The sequence below is a fragment of the Sturnira hondurensis genome, unplaced genomic scaffold (assembly GCF_014824575.4).
Source record: "Sturnira hondurensis isolate 20B ecotype Veracruz unplaced genomic scaffold, ASM1482457v3 Scaffold0016684, whole genome shotgun sequence".
NCBI classification, from domain to species: domain Eukaryota; kingdom Metazoa; phylum Chordata; class Mammalia; order Chiroptera; family Phyllostomidae; genus Sturnira; species Sturnira hondurensis.
In genome coordinates, this window is record NW_028089315.1 from 2,815,303 (window position 1) to 2,839,643 (window position 24,341).

A 24,341-nucleotide genomic window follows, 5' to 3' on the forward strand; every position below is an offset into this window, starting at 1 on the left:
GTTTGGAGTGTGTGCTTTTGAACTGACATCCATATTTTATTTGGATTTCCCGAATTTTTACCTCATGTCCAATTTCTGTGCCAGGACCCAATTCTGGCTGCCATATTACATGTAGTGGTCATGTCTTCTTCAATTCCCTTTGAAAGGTTCCTAGACCTTTCTTGTTTATGATGACCCAGGCAGATTTGAGGAACACTGGTCAGGTGTTTTATAGAATGTCCATGTCCCTCAGTTGGGGGTTTACCTGATGTTTTTCTCAGAATTTGCTTAGGGTGATGCTGTTCGGGGGAGGACGATCACAGAGGTGAGGTGCCATGTTCTGTGCTGTCACATCAAGGACACTATTGCTACGACTCATCCCTGACGATGTGGAGCTTGATCATCGGGCTGAGGTGGTAACTGTATGGTTTTTAACACGGCAGATACTGCACTGGCCCATAAAATATGCCAATAAGCTATGCCAATAAGCGTGAAACCAACAAATGTAAAATGAGCCAGAGTAAAAGGTGGTTTTAGCAATCTCACTATGAGCCCAGGGGAGGTGACTATTTAAAAGTCTGGGGTTACCCATTGCTTTGTAAACAGATCATTAAGCTGCCCAACATTTCAGGGTTGGTAAACAGTGTGGAGACCGAAATAATAGGAGTTGCTGGTAATCTATATAATAGATTCTTAGAAAAGGTTTTGTGGTTACTTTTGTCTGTTGGATTAAAGATGCTAATTTTGTTATTCAAAAAAATAAACAAAATGTGGTCTTTTCCAAACTTTTTTACCTTAGACTATGTCCCTCTCAAGATCCAATCCAATAACTTTACAAAGGCATTGCTCATTTCCACACTGCTAAGGTTTTTCCACAACAATTGAAAAGGGTGACAATAAAACACACTATTTAGGATTTTCACATCGGCTACAATCTCATCAGAACCTGGTGTTCCCCCATTCATTTTCACACCAGTTACTGGAGTGGTGAGGTCATGGTGATAAGGGGACCACTCAGGATCCTCAAACTGTGGCTTCTTTTATTCCTACAAGAGTATAAAATTTCACAATAATTGTTTCCCCTAGTACACGTTTTGCTTGTCCTGAAAGTTTAGAATTAATTTGTAATCAAATTTCACTGTAGCTTTGCCATTGGTTTAAATAAATATTGTTACACACTTAAACTGAATTTCATTTCTGGGTTAGCACATATTGGTATTTTTTTCTGTGCTTTCAGCAGTGGTTTTTAAAAAGAATTCCTGACTAATAGGTTGCACACCTGAGTGATTTTGTTAGAATGCTAAGTGGATTCTTCCAATAGTAAGTTACAAGCACTCTTTTTTTGTGTACATAAAATTAAAGTGATGGATTTAACTTACTTTACTACTTCATAAAGATCCTTGCTCTACACTTGTATGTATCTTATTGAATAGCATTAAATCATTTTCTTCTTTTTATGATCAGTAAATAGAAGAGTTAAATGAAAATTGGGAGGGGCATTCAGACCTATGGTTACTCTTTATACCCCATAACAGCTACAGAATATTTTCCCAATTTTTTTTTTGCCTTTTCCTCACAGATTTTCCAAGAGTAGAGTCGACCTTTTGGCTACCTCCTACTCCTGATTCTCTTTTTGTGACCTCCTTTTTCTCATTCAAGTTATTAAATTTTCTCTCAGGATTTAAGAACTACTAAATTTGCATGGCCTCAGTGGATCTTATTTGGCTTTTAAAGGCCTTTTGACAATAGAACAAGCTCCGTTTGAGACGAGAGCATCACCTTGGCTTGCTGCCTCTCTTTACCGGGTTTAACAATGCAGTTGGCAAACATCCACTTAATGTTTTCAGAGGACAGTATCTGACTGGATTCTCAGTCTGACTTGCCCCCTTGTCACTTTGCAGACATAATAAAACTGCAGATAAAAGATGGAAAAACTTTCTTTTGCTCCTTCAAGGCAGGAAATTGCTGAAGTGCTGGTGAGAGCCTTAGAAACTTGTACTGTGTCTCAGCACCTGTGTACAGGTGTCCAGTGGAAAAAACTAGAAGGAAATCGAGGAACTCAGAGTGCGAGGCTGCAAAGAGGGTGGTCGCTCCTTCCCAGTAGAAAGATGAAGGAGTCATATAGTTTCATTTCTCCAGTACTAGTAGTATTTGAACAGGCACAGGAAAAATGGATAGAATATAAACCTCGAAGTGAATATATAACATAAAACAAATGAGGCAAACACTTTAGAATTAAGGACATCTATTTTTAGCAGAATTACTCTGTTTATACTGAACTACAAAGAATATTTCAGTAGAAATGAAGCTATTCTATGGTAAATACTTACACAAAGACACCACTTAAGAAACCTAATATGAAATAGATAATTGATAGGTTAGATAGACAGAAGGGAGGGAGGGAGAAGGAAGGAAGGAAGGCAGGAAGGAAGGGAGAAAGAGAGAGAGAAAAAGAGGAAGGAAGGAAGGAAGGAAGAAAGAGAGGAAGGAAGGAAGGAAGAAAAAGAGGAAGGAAGGAAGAAGAGAAGAGAAGGGAAGAAAAAGAGAAAGTAAGTCTGGAGTTATTATTTTTTAAAGATTTTATTTTATTTATTTTTAGAGGGGAAGGGAAGGAGAGAAGGAGAGAAATATCAATGTATGGTTGCCTCTCGTGAGTCCCCACTAGGACCTGGCCTGCAACCCAGGCATGTGCCCTGACTGGGAATCGAACCACGATCACGTGATTATTTTTAAAAAGCAATACATTGATATTCTTGCACCAACCCACTGCTATATTGATAACTGTTTCAGAAACAAGATTCCTGCAGGCCCTTCTTGCCAATGTCTGGAGAATCAAAGCTCCATCATGGGATAAATCTCATGCAGCTGAGTTATTTGATTTGCACAGTTACTTTTCTCAATTCCTAAATTGTGTTCAGCCTATACATGAGCTGGGAAAAGACTCAACTCTCTTTCTTGAAAGAGACAAGAAAATAGTTTTATAAACATGACTGTTAACTTCTAGGGTGTTACTTGTTAATTGAAAAGGAAATATTTTTTAATGAATTGCAATAAGAATTACGCTGTATTGCTTGTTTTAGGCTTCAGGCTGCAAATACTACAATTGCAGGTCTCACCACATTTGTCTAGAAAATGCTTATAAAAGGGAAGTAGAATTCTATTATAATCTGTCTACTCTTGAATCCAATAATTTAGAGTATTGCTAGACAATTTGTTTAGAAAGAGCCTGTCTTAGGTGACAAAACAAATAAGATTTGTTATGTAATAAAACATTGGATTACAAATCTACTGACAAGCAAAAAAAAAAACCTCTTTAGCCATTAGTTTCAGTTTTACAGAAAGTAAGCTGAGCAGGACATGTTCTGATGCAGGATCTTTCAAGCATGTGGGTGAGTGTGACTACTTCTTTAATTGTTAAACAACCCAATTATCTAGTGCCACCAAGGAACAGGATGCACACAAGCAGCACACCATACAGATTATTGAAGCTTATCCCTTCTAATTACCACATAGAGTTCTCTGACCTCATCAAAAAATACCAGTTAGGGAGCCAGTATTTCTAGAATGGATTATCTTCTTTCAAACCATTTAAAGCATAGCGTTTTCAACAGGGCAGAGCATTCAGAGTCTCATCCAAGATTATCCTTTTGAAATATCAGTTTACTGTGTTGTTACCTCTCTTTAAGTTCATCACAATAAAAACTCTACAATACAGGGTTTGCTTTTAGTGGCTCAGTTTTTAAGTATTCTCTTGATAGATTCAGGGAGTCTGTCTGTCTTACCTCCCACTTCTGACCCAGATACACTTATTTTCTGCGATCTATAAAGCCAGACAGCCAAACTTGTTAGCACTGTGCTTGTACTACATCGGAGCAAGCAATGAGTACATAAGAAGGTAACACTATAAAATGGTTAAAATAGAATCCAGGAGCCAGTCTGTTTTGGACAAATCCCAGCTCCATTATTTATTGGCTACCTGAGTCTGAATGAGTTACAGGATTCCCCTGTGACTTTGTGTACTTACTGCTTGGTGGCCATGCTAAACAAAACCACTCCATGGTTATGGTAAATAGCAAATGAGATAATGCTTGTGAAACAGAACTATAAGAAATCTGTAAGTTCTTAAAGAAAATTTTAAGAACTATAATAATAAAAAGATGATGGTTACTGGGATTTGTACTGTGGGCCAATAGTTTTTCTTATTATTGCTAATTGCCTGATTTTCCTGCCCATGGATTTTTGGCAGAATTAAGTTGTCCTTTCCTCTTTGGCTAGCATCTAGGTAGTAGATTTGCTGGCCATGTAAACTAGAGATAAATGGGATGATACTATACAGAGATAATATTAATTCAGGAACATATGACTTTAAAAATATGCCATAAGTGGATGTTTTGCTGTGTTCCCTAATATTATATTTCTTCACTTAAAATGTTCTATTTGTGGTGTATGCTCCCTGTAGGCCTTGCTACTTCTGTTGTACTGCTGTTTGTATAATGCAATTTATGCAATGTTTTCACCATTTAATTTCTGAACCATCTTCTGTATAACCAGGTGCTATCAAATGATTGGGTTACGCTGAAAATCATGGTAAATGTGATGAATGAAGCAGGGAATTTCTACAGTCTATTCCAGACATTTTATTAAAAGGAGCTTATAGGAAGGTCTCCTTTTAAAATTGAAATGTATACTTTGTATACTTTGCACAACTTTACTGGGTGTATATGCACAATTTTCTTAGAGTATATGGAATTTATGAGCTGTCGCATGGATGAAAGAAAAGCACAAAGTTCTCATGTTGCTTCAGCACGAGATCCTTACCTTCAACAATTGCCTGATTTGTGGGAGACAGCCAATACATCACCACGCTCTCAGCCATGGTCAGCCAATAGTTACAGAGTCAGACAGTGACCATTATAAGCCAGAGCCCGGAAATGCCTGAAATAGAGTCTTGAGTGGCATTCAGAGAATGTCTGAGGATGTCTTCTCTAAATTATTGCTAAAATCAGAATTACCAAGAAGCTGTTCAGTGACCTAGTTCTGCAAACAGACCCCTCTCCCATTTTCTGAGGACTTCCTCAGTATAAGTCATTTTTGTAGGAGTGGCTCATTGGGAAACAGTACAAAGACCTGACCAAGTTTCAGAGACACAAAGGATCTCATTGGCTTCTTCAGAAACATGCAGGTAAAACAGCCAATGGACCAGTAATTTATAAGGATGACTTTTGGAAGGAAAAAACTAAATTTCAAATTTTTGCTTCCTTGCCTTTGGCAACTAATTATAAATACACATTTGATAAAGGCCTTAAAAGATTTATAATTTCTTTACCCCACCAAGAAATGTTTATTAGGGGAACATTCCCTTAGGTGAATTTGAAGATAAAATAAATTAAAAAGCAGAGAGAGAAAATCCCTTTGTTATCATTTTACTGACAAATGACAACAGAAGAAAGCACATGGAAGATCCATTTTTTAGGCACCATCAAAGCATTTTTGCAACAGTTCATCATGTCACATGAATTTATTAGCCATGCTGTTAATATACAATAGAATCAACATCAAATGGGGATGTTTTATGTCAGTGGAAAATACTCATAAAAAGACTAATGTTTTTGAGATGGAATTGACATGATAAGGCTTTAGAATTGAATTATCCCACTGGTTTCTTGGCTATCTATTCTAGCAAACATTGCCAATGGTTCATTTCCACCCAGTATGCTGACCTCAAGAGCCTGGTCTGTATTGATGGATAGTGACTAGGGTGCACAGTACTCTGAACTTGGACATGCAAGAGCAAGACATGGTCGAGAAAAGTATTTTCGCTGTGCATAGGATCCTATTATTATCATCCTGCATCTGTGTGCTCCACTGAAATTGAGTACTTCCCCCTGTGCTTGGCACTGTGCCACACCTTCTCAGATAATCTCATTAAGGGAAAAGGAGTGGCTAGGTGGTGATCCTGCTCACCACCCAGCAGGAAACACACTACGGAACCTGTAACACAGGCCTGTCATTCTCAGGCTTGAGTTGGTCATTTTTTTGCCTGGTTGGGACGCATAGGACAAAGCAAGTCTTCTAAGTCAAAAGATACCCCCTGAGAGTTTAAGAACATGAAACCCCTTTTCTTATAAGTTCAGGTCTCCTCCTTCCAGACCAGATTCCTTCTGAGATCAGCAATGCAGTGGCTTAAATTCCTGGTTTAGCTGCTACCTCTTCGTTTCACAACTTTTACTTTCTATTGAAAATCCAAATCAGAATCAAAACAAAACACTTTTTGGGGGATTCTTAAAGTTAATGAAAATGAGGCTGTAATGGTTATGGCAGTGATGCAATTGAGAGACACAGCTGCCCGGACAATTGCATTACAAAAGAAAGGTGTTCTTTTTATTCAGGAAAATGTCACCAGGATTATGACTTCAGATTGACCTACCAGCACTTGGACTTCAAATTTACTTGCCGTTAGAGAATTCCAAATCACAAGAAACTGTATAATACCTGCTTTCGATTTTCTAACAGAAAGTCAACATTTGAGTTTTGCAGCTAAAACAGACATTAAAGCTATGGCATCGCTAACTTCTTCGGGAAGGGGAAGGAGATCTGAAAGTAGAAACACAGAGTTAAGAAGTAACATGGAAATCACCATTTTTTTCATCACTTACCAAACCTTTTTCACTCGTTACCCACAGAAAAACAACAAAAATGCAACCAGGCACACATGCAGAGCGACTTCACCACCAGCCGAGAAGGAGAAACTTCTGTCTTACTTTATCAACCTGTCATGACAGCACTATAGTTTTTTGATGTCTACAGGAGATATTTCTTTTATTTATGTTTTTTCAATGTTTTTCTCTTACTGATTCTAGAGAGATGGGAAAGGAGGGAGAAGGAAAGGAAGAGAAACATCGACAGGAGAGATCAGCATTGATCGGTTGTATCTTGCATATGCCTCAATTGGGGACTGAACCCCAGTCTGGTCATGTGCCCTGATCAGGAATCAAACTGCTGACCTTCTCGTCTGTAGGATGACACTCAACCAACTGAGCCGTACTGGCCATTTGGTTTTTTATTTTACTAAGTGTACTGGGTTCTTTCTTGTGAAAATACTGCCTTCTATGTGTAATCTTTATATCATTTCTAAACTGAACAAATTTTATTTTATTCTCTATAATAAAATAGCCCAATATGAAATGCATTTATCAAAAGAAAAAAGAAAAGACTCTTAGATGTTACTACTGTTGAATAAGCAATACTTTTTAATCAGTATTTTGTAGTTGCCTGCTTCACTGTAGCACTGGAAAGGTATAACCAACTTCACACTTTCAAAGAAATGCAGGTAACACTTCAGTGCAGTCTGTTATGAGCGCCATGATTCTGGCTGCCACAGTGACCCAAGTCATAAAAACTTTTCATCTTTTTTTCCCTCCATGGATTGTGGTCTTTATTCATGTGATGGGATCTAATGTTTCTGAAAGACGGCAAAATTTTGTGCTGTTGGTTTATTTCTTTATTTTCCTACCCTGGATGCTGTGCAATGAAAATGATATTCCCTGGGTCATTCTGTGATAAGGGGTCTGTCCATATCTTGGCGAACAACTCAAAGGCCCGAGGAATGCCTGGGCAGGTTCGACCCATTCTACATCTGTTCATGACACATATTTTACAGCCATTAGTTTTCAGCATGGAAATAATATTTTAATTGACATAAAACAACAAGTACATTTTCAGTGTTGGTAACACATCACTTTTGCCCCACATATGTTCCAGTGAAAACCGAGTGTCTAAGAGTGACAGCAATTTCCCCTGGTTAATGACAGAATGATACTGCTGTGAGAGACAAACTGATACCAGGGAAATTCTGTAATCTCTTTAACATTTGCCAATCTGACTAACTGTCTTGAGACTGATAAATTACGCAAGGCGGTTATGCTAAAGGCATTTCATAGACTGTAGTTAATAGGAGCCAACTGAGACAGGTGAGATAAAAACCCTTGAAATGATTTTACACAGGTTCAGCAACCTGGACATTATAATCAAGATTGAGTCCAAATTTTCTGTTTTCAAAAGAATCAGGCAGTTCTATGATATCATGAACTCTCTTTAGCAAGTTACTCATAAATGCAGACAAATGCCGGCTGCTATAATAGATGCTGGGGATACAGCAGTGGACACAATATACTTTGATTTAAAAAAAATGAAACAAAAAAATTGCCCTCCTGTGAATTATATACTGGTAGAAAAGAAAGATCAAAGACAATAAAACATGGAAGACTAAATTGTTTTAAGTGCTATGGAGAGAAATTAGGCAATAAAGGGGAAGAAAGGGGTGCCAGGGGGCTGCTTTTCAAACAGGTGAATTAGGGGAGTTCTCACTGCAAACAAGCCACCTTAGCAAAGGGCTAAAGGAGAGGACGGAATGAATCACACGGGATCTATCTGAAGTTAGACGATTCTGGGTAGAAAACACAGGAACTGCAGTTGCCCCGTGGCAGGAGTGTGCCTGGTAGGTGTTACAATCAGAAAGGAAGCTATAGTGGTTGGAACATAGTGGAGGCAGGGAAGAGGAGAAAAAGACGAAATTGGGGTTGGGGTAGAAAGGAGTACAAATTACTTAGGGCCTCGTAGATCACAATAAAGGTATAACTTTTATTCTGAGTAAAATGGAAGCAATTGTGGGATGATTTTGAAATGTTGAGCCTCAGAAACAGGAAGCATGGAGTTCTATTTATTGAAGTAGGAAAAACTGTAAAAAAAAAAGCAGGTTTGGAAGAAGAGTTCAAGTTCAGGTTTGGTATTTCAAGCTTGCACTGTGTGAGACTGATCCAAGTGGATTTGTCCAGTAGGCTGCTGGAGGTCTGGAGCTCAAAAACAATACCTGGGGTGGAAACGTGACTCTGGGAGTTGCCAGTGTGTGATGGTATGGAAAGCTCTGAGACCACCATGTTCATCAAGGACAAAAGCACAGGCAGAGTGGGTTGCAAGGACCTGGCTCTGGACCACACCAACACTGGAAGGTCAGAAAGATCAGGAACAACCAGCAAAGGAGCAAAGATGGAACAGCTAATGGACAGGAGAGAGCACCAAGAGAAGGTAGGGTTCTTTTTATTTTTATTTTTAGAATGTAGGGTTCTTGACGCCAACTGAGGAAAAATGTGTCAAGAAGGAGAAAATGGTCAAGTGTGTCAAAAGCTACAGAGAAGTTAAATAAGACAAGAAATGAGAAACATCCACTGACTAGAGACTGGGGAGATTAGGGAGTGAAGAAACAGTTATATGCTTACACATAAATATGTGTATATATATATGCATATAAATATGTTTACACATATTTCAAGAAATGTTCTTAAACAGGAGCAAGGAAATGAATCAGTAGATAGAGAGTAAAGACTTGAAGATTAGGAGCTTTTGTTTGGTTAGTTGGTTTTTAAACATTAAAAAGAGGGAAAGATTGATATAGTAGATAGAAGATGGAAGAATTTCTTGGGTAATATCCTTAAGTAAGAGAAAGACAATATGATCTGTTGCACAGTGAAATGTTGGAATGATAGATTAATGTGACTTCAGTGAAAGTCAAAAGTTCCAAAGAAATGACTGACTAGAAAGTCACACTGCAGGACAGGCAAGAGTTTTTGTACACTGAGATAATAATATGATGATAAGGCCAAATTGGGATAGACTAAAGCATTAGAATGTAGAAGACCATTCTGAGTGGTGTGGGCCCAGCTCCTACTCGGAGATGCACAGGACCCAGGCCCATGGATAGGTTCTCCCGTGGGGAATCAGGCCTGCACTGTGCCTGGACTGCTGCGAGACTTGCTTTTGCTAAAACTCCCTCACCCTGAATTGAGACAGATTATTGTAACTAACTGTATTGTAACTAACTTCCCAAAATCCATGCTAAACCTTCCTAGGACCTATGTAATGGGTCCAACCACTTTTCCCTTTTCGTTTGCAAATATCCTCCTGCAATGTGACTACCCTTTGACTTTTGGGCATCCTCTCTTTTGTCTTCTGTAAAAGGTAACCACCTAAAGCAAACCTGTGCATAGTAAATGAGGACCATCATGTAATGTGCAGAGAAACCCAGTAAAGGCCGGTCATGGCAAGGGCTGTGGCTTTTGCTCCCCTTGAGAGAAAAGCCATGCTGTCCCTTTTCCTCCACCGGACTTGGTAGTCCCCGTGAATGTCTCATTTCATCCATAATGACTTGGACACTGTGGGGTAATGTCTGCATCATTAGAACAAGGCAATATGTTTTTCTATGATCATCATCAGGTATTTCTTTTAATAAATACATAATGTATGAGAGTCCTTATTCTGAACACTTTATACTAATTGTCACTTAATTTTCATAATGAACAATTCCCCCAAGAAGGCTAAAACAGACAACTTAGCAACTTTTCAGGGGCACATGGCCTGCAAGGAGTGTACAGGGCTTCACATGCAGGTCGTCTGACTCTAGAACCTATACTATAAACCAATGTCTGAGACTTACTCTCCAGGGCTTCAAAACTCTATCTCTTACCTACCTAGGCAGTCCCACAGACTGCCTTCTGTTGAATTTTTCCAATAGTGAAGAATAATATGAATAAATACTTATAAGAAAAAAGGCCCTGGCTGGTGTAGCTCAGTGGATTGAGCGTGGGCCTGTGAACCAGACTATCGGGGTTCGATTCCCAGTCAGGGTACATGCTTGGGTTGCAGGCCAGTTTCCGGCAGGGGCCAGTTCTCTGCAGGGGATGCACGCGAAGCAACCATACATTGATGTTTCCTTCCTCTCTCCTTCCCTTCCTCTCTAAAGATAAATAAAATATTTAAAAAAAAGAAAGAAAATGAAAGGCAGTGAAATATAAAGACTATGAATCTAGCTAGTCATTCATGCTATTATTGGAATTTAAGAATGGGTTACCCTTTGACTTTTGGGTCACGTGCATTATTGGGAGATTGAGACCCATTCATCTTTGTACCCTGAATAGGAAGGAACAGCAGGAAAGAGGCAGAAGCAGGCTAATCTTTCCCATAGGAATGACGTGCTGCTTCCATGGGTAAACTAGTATGGCTTCTTAAAACAGGTCACTCTGCAGGTGTCCTGGTTATGAGTCATCAAAGGGAGGACTCTAAGGGAATATCAAGGACCTTCTGCTGGAAGGCAAGGCCTTCTTACCATTCACAAAGTTCTCCTGGCCTGGGAGTTGGGGAAGGAGTTGGTGACTTATTCCCATCTCCACTGTTGTCAGACTCCAAACTACAAGTGACATCCAAATCTTTTCTTATCAACTCTTAAATAACTCTGCTTCGATTTTATTAAATGTTTAGTATTTGCTAGCTTTATGCTTTCTGATGGGGAAAAAAATACTTGAAGGAATAAACTGTGTCTGATTTTGCATTTATTATACTATTTAGAAATACTAAGCCTGTAGTAGACATTCAATAAATATTCATTGATTTTTAAAAGACCTTATTTTGGACCAATTTATTGTATGCGTGAATTAAGTGAAAAATATGTTACAGCTCCTAATTGATTGCTTTCCTCACTGGATCAGTGAATATCCATGTGAATACCTATATTTCTTAAAAATGAATACAACTTAACACCTGGAGCTCACATTCAGATTTTTTTATTTTTTAAATTTATTAATTTGAGAGAGAGAGAGTCATCTATTTGTTGTTCTACTTAGTTATGCTTTCATTGGCTGCTCCTCATATGTGTCCTGACCAGGAATGGGACCTGCCACCTTGGCCAGAGGGACAACATTCTTACCAACCGAGCTACTTGGCCAGGGCAAGATTTAAAAAATATATATTTTGAATGATTACTTAAATGATTATTAATCATTTAAATATTTTTAAAATTCCTTTTTTTAGGTTTTATATGCAAAAATTAAGTAAAATGAAAATATGCTGCTAAATTTAGGTCATAGGAAAACAAAATACATAAATAAGAAAGATGTATTGGCTTATTTTTAAAATAAAATTTATTATAGCATGGTTATTCAACATGCTACTTTATATTATTTTTTATAAAGTTTATGTCTTAGGGATTTAATGCTACATAACAAATTAGACCAAAACTTATTGGCTTGAAAAAACAAACATTTATTATCTTATAGTTTCTGCGGGTCAGGAATTTGGGTGAAGCTTAGCTGGGCAGCTCTGTCTTGGGGTCTCATTAAGAAGCCCGTGGGGCCGCAGTCACCTGAAGCTGGACTAGAACTGAGCGGGATCTAGTTTCAACGTGGCTCCCTCGCGTGGTTGGCAGGCTGGTGTTAGCTGTTGGCAGAGGGTCCCAGTTCCTGTCCACGTGAGCTTCTCCACAAATTGCTGGAGTGTCCTCAGGACATGGCGACTGGCTTCTCCCCAGAGCAAGTAATCTCAGAGAGTAAGGCAGCAGCCACAGCACCTCGGTAACTCAGTCACAGAAGTCACTAACTAAGGACTTCCACAGTGTTCTGCTGGTCACGTGGGCAGCAATATTTCAGTGTGAGAAGGGATTACACCAGGGCATGAATGCCAGGTGAGGATCATCGGAAGCCTTCTTCCAAGCTGGCTGCTGCAGTCTAACTGTGGTCTGCAAGGCTTTGTGTTGCTCCCGCATGCAAAATGCACTCAGCCAAAGTCCACAAAAGTCTCACTCCGTGTATAGCATCAGCTCAGAGTCCAGAATCCCACCATCTAAATCATATCCAGGTGTAGACGAAGCATCTCCAGCATGAGTCCTTAAGTACAATTCTTTGAACATAGCTCTTCTCAATCTGAAGTCATATGAATTAAAGGGACAACTCGTCTATTCCTCTGCCCTCTCCAAACACACCCACTCACTGGTCCACAATAGGACAAAGGGTGGCTTAATTAGGATTAAAGACTGTAGCCTTTGCCTCCGTCTTCTGGGTGGTTGTTTCTTCTCTGTAAATTACACGTACTATTCCATGAAAGGGAGTCTGTTTCTGAAGTTGAAGAAACACAGCCGCTTCTTGCTTGAAGAAATGTGAGGTTCCAGAGGCCCTTTCATTGCAAGCTTCTTCTGTTCCTTTCAGTCCAGGCTGGTGATGTTTGGTCAACATGACCCTCTTAAAAATGTTGTGGGTTTCTCCTGAATCCTGTTGTAGTTCATTCCTGAAGACAAAAGCCACACCCACAAATCTCTGACATAAGCTCTTCTCAACCTTAGGCTTCTGCTGTGACTGTGGAGGCACAACACCCAAAGCTTTTTAGAAACCCCATTGTCTGACTGAATAGTTCTCTGAGGCGCTACTTTTAATATTCCTGAGGTCAGTACAAAAGATTTCACAGCCATAATTTTAGCTCTGTATTTATATCATGTTTTCCTGACAGTGGATTTGATATTTGCCTAGAAGCCACTTCTACTTTTAGCCTCATTTGACATCTAGCAAGGCTAAGATTTATGAAAACCAGCAAGTCCTGGTTCACTTATGTTTGACATTCCTTCATTTAACGTCTCTCTCTCATCACGCCTGTGCACAAGCAGCAAGAAGAGCGAAGCTACACCTTCAACACTTTGCCTTGAAAATGACTCCTTAGCTAGGTTACTAATATCTTCTACTTTCCAGGTCACTGGAGGTGACAGTGTCGCCAAAGTTTCTAACACTACATAACAAGGGTTCCCTTTCCTCAAGTTTCCAATGGCAGCCTCCTCAAAGGCCATCGACTCCTGCTGAGTCTCCTTAAAGCCTCAAAGTCCTTCCAGCTTCTGCTTACCTCCCTGTTCCCATTTCTTCCTACATTTTAGGTCTTGTTACAGAAACACCCAAATGCCAGAAATCAAAATATGTGTACATCCAATGGTGTATAACAAACTATCCCCAAACTCTGAATAGCTTCAAACAACTTATTGTTTTAAACATTTACCTCAGAGTTTCTCTGGGTCTGGTGTTTCAGGGTGGCTTAACTGGAAAGCTCTGTCTTGGGGTTACTAATGACTTTGCCGTGAAGGTGTCAGCAGGGGCTGCAGTCACATGAGGGCTGACTGGGCAGGAGGACCCCAGCCCAAGGGGGCTCACTCACACGGTTCATACGTTGGTGCCCGTTGTTGGCAGGAGGCCCCACTTCCTCTCCATGGGCTGTTTCAGTGTCCTCACGACACGGTGCATCTTACCTCAGAGGGAGCAATGCTAGTGAGCAAGGTGGCGCTACAGGGTCTGTTATAGCTTGGCATCAGCTGTCACACAACTCTCAGCCCCACAGCATTTCCTGGATCACAGGCTATCTCTGACTGACAGCGGGAGAGGGCTCTAAAAGGATGTGAATGCCGGGAGGCAAGGATCACTGGAGGCCGTCTTCAGAATCTGGCTATCACAGACTGTAGCCAGAGTGTGCACTGGATAGAATGCACCCCCCTGAAATTTATGTCCACCCTGAGCCTCAGAATGTAACCTTTTTGGATACAGCATCTTTTTGGATGGTAATTAGTTAAGATGAGTTATTACTGGAGTAGGTAGGCCTTAAATCCAGTGACAGCTAGTCTTAAAAGAAGGCCACGTGAAGATACAGATACACACAGGGGAGAGACAGCCACGTGAAGACAGAGATTGTCTGAATTATTATTATTTGAATAATGCAACTACAAACCCCCAAAACTAAGGACGGCTGGCAACCACCAGAAGCTAGAAGGAAGCGAGGAAGAATTCTTCCTAAAGTCTTCAAAGGGACCATGGCCCCGTCAACACCTTGATTTTGAACTTCTAACCTCCTATGAGAGGACATATTTTTGTGGTTTTAAGCCACCCAGTTTTGAGTGTTTTGCTACGGCAGTCCTAGGAAACCGATACACACACATTCTTTAAGATTTATGTGCCTACCAATGCAGCCAGTTTTAACTTTATTAATAACTATTTGTTTACAAAAAATGATAAAGTACTCAATTAAGTGAACCAGCAAACCAGTATGAAATGTGTTAATTACATGTATTAAGCATCTACGAGTTGCAAGGTCCTATATTGGACACAGAGGACAGGTATTAAATGAAGCTGCAGGCAGTCACTATTTTGTAAACTGATTGTTATCTTTTCGAGCAAATATCACATATGCAAATCACTCAAGAATGTTTCTATAGAGATAACTATGACTCAGACTGAGTAGACAGGACCCGTTATTGAAACGAAGTCCAGTATGCAAAGGCTTTGTGAAAGACAAAATCTGTACAACAAAAAAATAAGTACAGTTAGTGGACATGATTTAAAAAAGGAAAAAAGAAAAAGGAGAAGATCAGGCGCATTCAGAATATGGCCTTTGACAATGGGGCAGGGGGAGGACTGAATGTGGGAGGTCAGGGTGGGTAGGGTGGCGGGGAGTAAAGGGAGGGAAATGGGGACAACTGTAATTGCACAGCGATTTTTTAAGTTAAAAAAAAAGAAAAAGATGAAGTCAAATGTGTTGCCCAGTTGCGTCACACACATCCCTGTGCCCACCCCTTTAGTCACGCTGTCTCCGCACCTTAGAGTGCCTCTTTCTGCATTTACCTTCTAACCTCTCGACGCATCTCCTGTTCCAAAGTCCTCCTTTCCAGACAGCCTCATGTCCCTCTGAATTCTAGTTATTCTTAGCGTGCTCATTATTTACTGAGACCCAAGACTTGCTACATACTTTTAACAGAGCATTTCAGTCTTCAAGGACAGAGGCCATGTTTATATTCTTCTCTATGCTAACACTTCGTCTAACAGTAGGTTCCCAAGATACATGGGTGACCACTGTTGATTCCTACTGGATATTGCTTTTTCATTTTAGCTCACAGTTGAGTTCAGTTAATTATTATTATTTGAGTTGGATTTCATCTGTGGTCTTAATGATTTAACTAATGGAATGGAAACTTGCTTAAATAACCCTCCATGTAAATATTTTTAATGCATGGAAGATGTCTGTCTTCCTGTGACATCTCCCCCACTTCCCCCTTTACCTGTCCTTTACCCCAGCTCCATAACTCCTCCCTATAAATCAATGCAGCAAATGAGAGCAAGACTGCACGTAGGTATAGACCAGACCTGAGAAAGACTTACGATTGCTCATCCTTTTTGAGACAATGTGAGAAATAGGTAGGATTGATAGAAGACAAGTGGGAATTGTACATATTTTTAGATTTGCTTTCCCCCCTTATGTTTAACAGTAAAAGCATCTACTTTCAAATGTCCCTTCTTAAAAACTAACAGGGCCACCTTTCCAAGGTCCACTTGTGACTCACTCATTCATTCAAGAAACACTGGATGCCTACTGGTGTCGGGGACTTGAAATAAAAGCAAAACTTTAGTCTAATGGAGAAGTTGGTGAGGAGGCTTCCTAACCAGGGTGCAATACAAAGAATTCTTCAAATTTCTGTAACAGTGTTTCCTTTAGAGAGGATTTGACAACCTTGGAGTGGTCCCAGTTTAGACCTCCCTTCAAATGACTGCACAATAACAAATGTGTAAGGAAGATCACCGAAAGTTCTGTGGATAGTATTAGAGAGAGATGCCACATGCACCTCCGCAGCTTACGGAGGGTATTTGAAAACCCACCCAAACCCAGCTCGTGACTCCTGCCAGCCCACACCTGCTCCTGCTACCTTCTCCCCGCCTCCCCAGTCAATAGCATCGTCATTCACCCAATCTGAAACCACAACATTTTCCCTGATTCTTTTTCTCAGCCCCAGATTAGTTCATCAGCAAATACGGTCAGTTCTCCTTAGAAATATGTCCCAAACCGTTTCTCATCTTCTCTTCTGCTACATGCCCTCTATTTCAAACCACCGACATCTCCCACCTGGACGACCACTGTGGCCCCTTACTTGGTCTGTCTGCTCCCATCGCAAAACCTCCCATTTTGTCCTATACAAAGAGTCAAGGTGACTCTTTAAAACCACAGATCAGATGATGCCATTACCCCTCTCTTGATTCTTCAAGGGCTCCAGTATTTACAATAAAATTAAAAATCCCCACCATTGAGGGATAAGGAGGGGCAGAAGAGGGTGAAGGGGAATAAATGGCGATGGAAGGAGACTTATATTGGGGTGGTGAGCACACAATATACAAATGATGTATTACAGAACTGTACACCTGAAACCTATGCAATTTTATTAACCAATGTCACCCCAATGCATATAATAATAATAAAATAAAAATAAAAATAAAAATAAAATTCCGCAGCATGGTCTACCAGGTTTTGTATGACCTGACCCCTGGCCCCCTTTCCCACCTCACTGGCTACCGCTCATGCTGCCTCACTGTCCCCCAGCCCCGCTGGCCTCCTTAGGGGTCCGCAAATGTGCCACAAACACTGCCATCTCCGGGCTACCATTTACACTGTTCATGTGCCCTCAGAGGATGCTGCTCCCTTAGTGCACTGTGACCTCGGGCCAGATGTCACTTCCTCAGCGAGGTCATCCCCAAACACCCCCGAAGACCCCGGACGTGAGATGTGAGCTTCTGGACTTTGCTCAGCACTTGAGAGAAATTCCGTTTCACTTTTTTATCTGGTCACTGGAAGAGATCCCAGGGGAAAAAAATAGTTTGTTTTGCTTATTTGTTTACAAAAACATGTGATTTGAGATACATGGCCTACAGATGACCTTCCAACTTTTAGCCTTCCTTTCTCTCCAACAACATTTATTCAATTACTTCATAAAAGGAGATGGGAAATGTGTGTTTATCTCGCCCCCCTTTACCTGCAACATTTTGGTTTATTTTTAGCTGATGCAAAATATTTATTCCAAGTTAGTTATTTTAAAACATACGGCATAGCTTGCTCTTGGAAGAGGAGCATAAATATGCCCGGTATTTCACGGCAAAGAGAAGTAGCAATTTCTCTTGGCACTCAGTATTCCCATATAAATTCACTTGGGTGATCAACAAAAAAATAACCAACAAGAGGGAGAGTGTTTTTCAGCCAGTTTTGGTTATTCAACATTTTGCTATCAGTGAAGGGGTTATTTAGGTTCCTCCCAGCGTTGTCTCCTTCCCTCTAATGGCTCACCAGAGGCGCTATGCTGTTCATTAGCATGCAGTGGGAAAAGTCCGTCTGTTTCAGAGTTGACTAGCAACACCAGAAGAAGCTCATTGAGGGAGAATAATAAGCAAATTTGTAAAGTAAGATGTCGGGATTATTTGGTTTTAATACTTATTTTCTACCTCCATGGTAATGCCTGGTTGTATTCTTATCATCCACAGTATTTTAAACTCAAAGGATTATGGAGGATTTACACAGGGAGTTTGTAATCTTAAGGAAAATGTAATGTCATTACATTTTTTAATTGGCCAAATGGTTATCATTCCTTTCAGTTAATTTCCTTATTTTATTTTTCCATCGTTTTTCCAATTCTCATAAGTTTGTAAATGTATTGCACATGACTAATCAGAGCCTTCATACTCACAATCTATTCACATAAATAGGTAATCATTGGATGAGCTGCTTACCTCTCTGTGGTGTGAGCATGGGCAGGAAGTGTTTCTTACAAAAAATGCTCACCATGGAAACAAAGATGCTCCCCAAGGGAGCATGGGTCTTTCTTTCCTTTTCCTTTTTCCATTTTGGTTTCATTTTTAGGTAGAAGGGCTATAATTTGCCTTTTATGTGTAGCTTCTCCAACTCCTGTTAAAATTTATTGTAATTGAACATAGGTAATATTACCTCTTATATTTTCTTCAATGGGCCCTTGAAAAGTAGAGTTATTAGCATTCAATTATATTTTGGTTTAGAAATTATTTTAAAATATTAAGAACCATAAAGGCCACTGGCACTGCATGAGAAAACCTAACAGTGAGAATGGTCCTTCTACTCATCACGTACTTGGAAGCTACCAAAGAGAAAATTCACTTTGGAAAAGTATCCCAAGCCCTATATCTTTAAAAAAAAATAATCCAGGGTCATAACCTATTTTTGCAATAAAAAATGTTTTATAAGAGTAATGAAGGTAGACTTGTGAAATCAAAGAAAAATGAAGTCCAAAGTGTTTGGAAATTAAGACTTCCATCCAGGTGAAGCAAACGTGGCCTCAGCTGCTGCAACACAAAATTTTGTATTGCATTTGTATTGAGTATCTTTGTGCTCAATAAAAAAAAGGAATCAGGTCAGGCTTGAGCACACACTAAATCCAAAACACAGAAGCCTAAAAAATACCTACTACTTCCTGCCTGTCCTTCCTGTCGTCCTCTCACCATTTTTGAATGAGAACTACTTGGATTCAGCATTTCCCCACGTTCTGGGTGCTTGGTCTCCACACCAGGCAGGAGAGCACCCTTCCCGTGGGTGCCAGCTGCTGACAGCCCCGTATGCATAAAAACAACTTGTTTTTCTAAACCACGAATTTCCTAAGGGAAGCCACTGAAATGACAGCCAAAACAGCAATTTTCATTTTTCAAACGTCTAACCCCATGGTCGCCACGGGCTAAATGGTCATCGAAGGGTAAAGTCCCCTTGGTGATGACAACCACATAGTACTGTCGATGGGCAGGGGGGCCTGGTTCACCTCCCAGGAGCTGCATCTGCGTCAGGAGCCCCAAACCACCAGCGAAACTTGTTTCTAGAAGCCTGGTTCAATCCAGCGCACAGCAAGTCTGTCAATCCATCGCATACTGTTTAATCTTCCGGTAACCGTAAACCTCGGTAAATGCTCGCTTGCTTCTATGAAATCATACCCAAAAATTAAATCTCTCTATTATACCATTTAGGCATGTGGTCAGAATACAGTGCATTAAGATACAGAAATCAAGAGTGACACAGTTTGCTAGAGATCCTAGACTGTGAGGTTCAGTGGATACTGACATCCTAACCAAGAGAACTTGGAGATATAAATACATTTGTTTATATTTTACATTTTTACCCAGCACATATCTCCAGAGGCCTCCCCCAGGATATATATTTATTCCTCCCCAATTAAAAATAAACACAACACAAGGAAGCAGGATAAACTTACTCCCCAGTAGGCTTATACTTCAGAGGTGGAGGGAGGCAAGGTCAGAGGAGCCTTGGGTACTATTTTGGAAAAATGGGAAATGGAACCTACAGAGCCACCCTTCCATGACCTGCGGTTTGAGAAACACAGCTCCGAACGGTTCCCACACAGCAGCTGTCTCTCTGCAGCACTGTCGTGAGGGACAGGAAGTAGAATGGCACTTAGGATGCAATTTACAGGATCTCTTCTCTCCGAAAGTGAAACAGGATCTCCAGGCTATTAAATTCACTTCGGTGCAGCATGTGAACTCACTTTTCAAAGCAACTGTCTGCCTGGGAAATGAGAGCTTTCATTTGTGAAAAACCGAGGAGTTTTTTAAAGTATTATGTAAATATTGTGTGGTCACTTGGTTTAAACAAAAGTATTTTGCAAATTTAGAGACCCTTTTGATCTATTTATCTTTCATAACAGGATTGCAAAGTGATCTGAAAAAGAAAATATCTACAATCACATAAAGGCCAAAGGCTCAGTTCTCTCTAAGGGCCACGGAAAAAGGGCATCAGAAATGTATCTAACTCCATCCCCATTTGGAGTAGGAATAAAAATCTATCTAATGATCTCTTCAGACCTGCCTCTTCTACCTGCATCTAATTCGAAATTAAACAAATGGTGAAAGTTGAAGATGAAGAAACTAAATGATTTCAGTTCTAATAAACAGTGTTTTTCTCATTTGGATGTTCATTCTGAGTACTGAATTAACATTTTATTGCAACACTCCTTGCTCTCCCAGGGCAATTTGATTTTAAGGACCTTACAAAACCCACGTGAAATGGTAGCATCATTATTTTTCTTGCATTCTCATAGCCGTCAGCTACTTTCCCAAAGGATCCAAAGCTTAGCAACCTGTTGGCTAAGGGTTCAGCTCCCACAGCTTCTGAGGGAATCTATGCAATCTATGTCTCACACATTAAGTTCTTTCATGAGATGAAATTCAAGCTTCTCTTCTGAGTCTGGTAAACACGTGTTAGAAAATGGTTCACTTCCCGCCAAGATGGAGGCACAGGTAGATACACTTTGCCTCCTCACACAACCAAAAGAAGGAGAGTAACACATTTAAAAACTGAAAAGGACAACAACAAATTTAAAAGCAAAAACCAATCAGAACTGCCAGAACACTGAACTGTATGGAAGTCTGACAACCAAGGAGTAAAAGAAGACACATTCCACCAGACCAGTAGGAGCCGGGCAGCCAGGGTAGAGAGGATGCATGGCAACTTACAGCTGCAGGACTGGGCAGATGAGGTGGCAACTGGAAGTCCCACATTTGCGTGCTGACTAACCAGGAGAAACTACTGGGGAGTGAGACAGACCATGTAACCCAGAGTTCTAGTGTAGGGAAATAAAGCCTCAGACCTCTGACTGTAAAATCCTGTGGGGGCTGCAGCAGTGGAAGAAACTCTCAGCCTCACAGGAAAGTTCATTGGAGAGACCGCCAGGGTCTTAGAATATGCACAAACCACCCACCCCGGAATCAGCACCAGAAAGGCACAATTTGCTTGTGGGTAGCTGGGGAAGTGACTGAAAGTGGGCAGAAAGCCAAGCAAATGGCGTTGTTCCCTCTCTGACCCTTCTGCCACAATGCAGCAAAAAGGGTTGCCCCACCCTGACAAATACCTAAGGCTCTGCCCCTTAACAACATAACAGGTGCACTGAGACAAAGTAATATGGCTGAAATGAAAGAACAGATCACAATTCCATGAAGAGATAGACAACCTATCAGATGCAAAATTCAAAACACTGGTAATCAGGATGCTCACAGAAATGGTTGAGTATGGTTGCAAAATAGAGGAAAAAGTCAAGGCTATGCAACATGAAAGTAAACAAAATATACAGGGAACCAACAGTGAAAGGAAGGAGACTGGGACTCAAATCAACAATTTGGAGCAGAAGGAAGAAATAAACGTTCAAGCAAAACAGAATGAAGAAACAAGTATTCAAAAGGAGGAGAGGCCTAGGAATCTCTGGGACAACTTTAAACATTCCAACATCCAAATCATAGGGGTGCCAGGAGAGGAAGAGCAAGAGCAAGAAATTGAAAACTTATTTGAAAACATAATGAAGGACGACTTCCCCAATCAGGTGAATGAAATGAAATTCTAGGAAGTCCAGGAAGCTCAGAGAGTCCCAAAGAAGTTGGACCCAAGGGAGCACACACCAAGGCACATCATAATTACACTGCCCAGGACAAAAAATAAGGAGAGAATCTTAAAAACAGCAAGAGAAAAGGAGACAGTTATCTACAAAGGAGGTCCCATAAGACTATCAGTTAATTTCTCAAAAGAAACCTTGCAGGAAAGTAGGGGCTGGAAAGTATTTGAAGTCATGAAAGGCAAGGACCTACATCCAAGATTACTCTACCCAGCAAAGCTTTCATTTAGAATGGAAGGGCAGATCAAGTGCTTCCCAGATAAGGTCAAGTTAAAGGAGTTCATCATCTTTGGGCCCTCATTATATGAAATGTTAAAGGGACTTATCTAAGAAAAAGAAGGAGGTCAGCCCTGGCTGGTGTAGCTCAGTGGATTGAGCACAGGCCTGTGAAGCAGGGGGTTGACGGTTCGATTCCCAGTCAGGGCACATGCCTGGGTTGCAGGCCAGTTCCCAGCAGGGGACTCACGAGAGGCAACCATACATTGATATTTCTCTCCTTCCCCTCCTCTCTAAAGATAAATAAATAAAATCTTAAAAAAAGGAGAAGGTCGCCCTGGCTGGTGTAGCTCAGTGGATTGAGCACAGGCCTGCGAACCACACAATCATGGTTCGATTCCCGGTCAGGGCACATGTCTGGGTTGCAGGCCAGTTCCCAGCAGGGGACTCATGAGAGGCAACCATACATTGATATTTCTCTCCTTCTCTCCTTCCCTTCCTTCTAAAGATAAATAAATAAAAGCTTTAAAAATTTTTTAAAAAGGTCAAAACTATGAACAGTAGAATGACAACAAACCCACAATTATCACAACTTAACCTAAAAACAAAACAAAAACAAAAACAAAAACCTAAGCAAACAACCAGAAGAGGAACAGAATCACAGAAATGGAGATCACATGGAGAATTATCAGCAGGGATGGGGCAGGGGGAGAATGGGGGGGAAGGTACAGGGAATAAGAAGCATAATTGGTAAGTACAAAATAGATAAGGGGGAGTTAAGAACAGTATAGAAAATGCAGAAGCCAAAGAACTTATATGTGTACGTATAGACATGAAATAGGGGGCAGGGGATGTTGGTGAGAGAAGAGGTGCATGGCAGAGGAGAAGAAAGGGGAGAAGAAAATGAGACAACCATAATAGCATAATCAATAAAAAAACTAACAGAAAAAGAAAATGGCCTAAGGAGATACACTGATGAATGATGAGAACTATCTCTGCTTCCAAATCAGTAGTTCTTTTGAATGCTTGGAAGCGGTTTAAAGGTTCTTCAGATGCAGCTAGGTCTCTTCTACCTTTAGTTAGATAAGAGAAGAAAATATTCTCAGGGTCTTCAGAGTACAAAGTTTGCTTATTTCCTATGCCACTGGCGTGCCCTCTTTGGCCAGTTCGTGTTTCTTAGATTTTAAGAGGATGGTCAATTCATAAAGTTGCCATTAGAGGGCACAAAAGTACAAGGTTTGCCTCAAAGTTGAGGCTTCTGAAGTTTTGTGGGTTTTTTTGTGTGTGTATATAATCCGTTCTTAAGATATTCAAATAGACATTACATTTTAGCTTTTAGAATTACAACTATTTAATATTTATCATGCAAACTGCTGTTTTTGCTGATATTCTGAAAAAGATCAAAATCAAAAATTATGTTTCTTTCCCAACCATTCCTAAAATGCATGTTAAATTATTCTTTAATTCCTATAACCTATCTTGTGTATTTTAAGGTTATCCATCCAAATTAACTAGTTAAAATTTTCATAGGAAGATTATTTTCCTCTGAAAAACAACTTTATGTACACAGCCATTTTCCCACAGTGAAGAGAAAAATTGTTGCTATGATACAAAAAATACACTGAAGCGAGTGCACGAAAGAAACCAAAATCAGTTTCCTGTCTCCTTTGCAATCTGGACGTCTGTGTGCCCTGCTTTAAAAAACAGTGTACTCTTGGCATATCAGTTTCAAAACAAAACTTTGTGTTTAGAGTGCTAACTTTTCTTGAAAACAGCATTGCCTTACTGTCCGTTTTTAGAATACATTTTAATGAACATTTTTAACATAAAAATATCCCAAATAATGCAGAAACTCTGAAAATACATATCAAAAACACATAACTAATAAACGTAACAGTATTCAACATGACTCCCAAATTATTAGAATTATTCCACTTTTCCCAGCACAAAGTGTTCCCTCAGTGAAAGAGCTAGTCACCTGCTTCGCATCTTTCCACTGAGCTTAGAATTAACGTCCTGAAACACTCCTTCCTGTTAGCTGGCTGCCTGGGGGCGGTGTTTTCCCCTC

The 24,341-nt window shown here is 40.2% G+C and overlaps 1 protein-coding gene across 3 annotated transcripts in view; it reads right to left on the bottom strand.

Annotated features, from left to right (window-relative positions):
* Positions 1-24,341, bottom strand: part of PRKG1 (protein kinase cGMP-dependent 1) — a 1,201,643-nt gene that overhangs the window by 61,768 nt on the left and 1,115,534 nt on the right. The window lies entirely within an intron of this gene.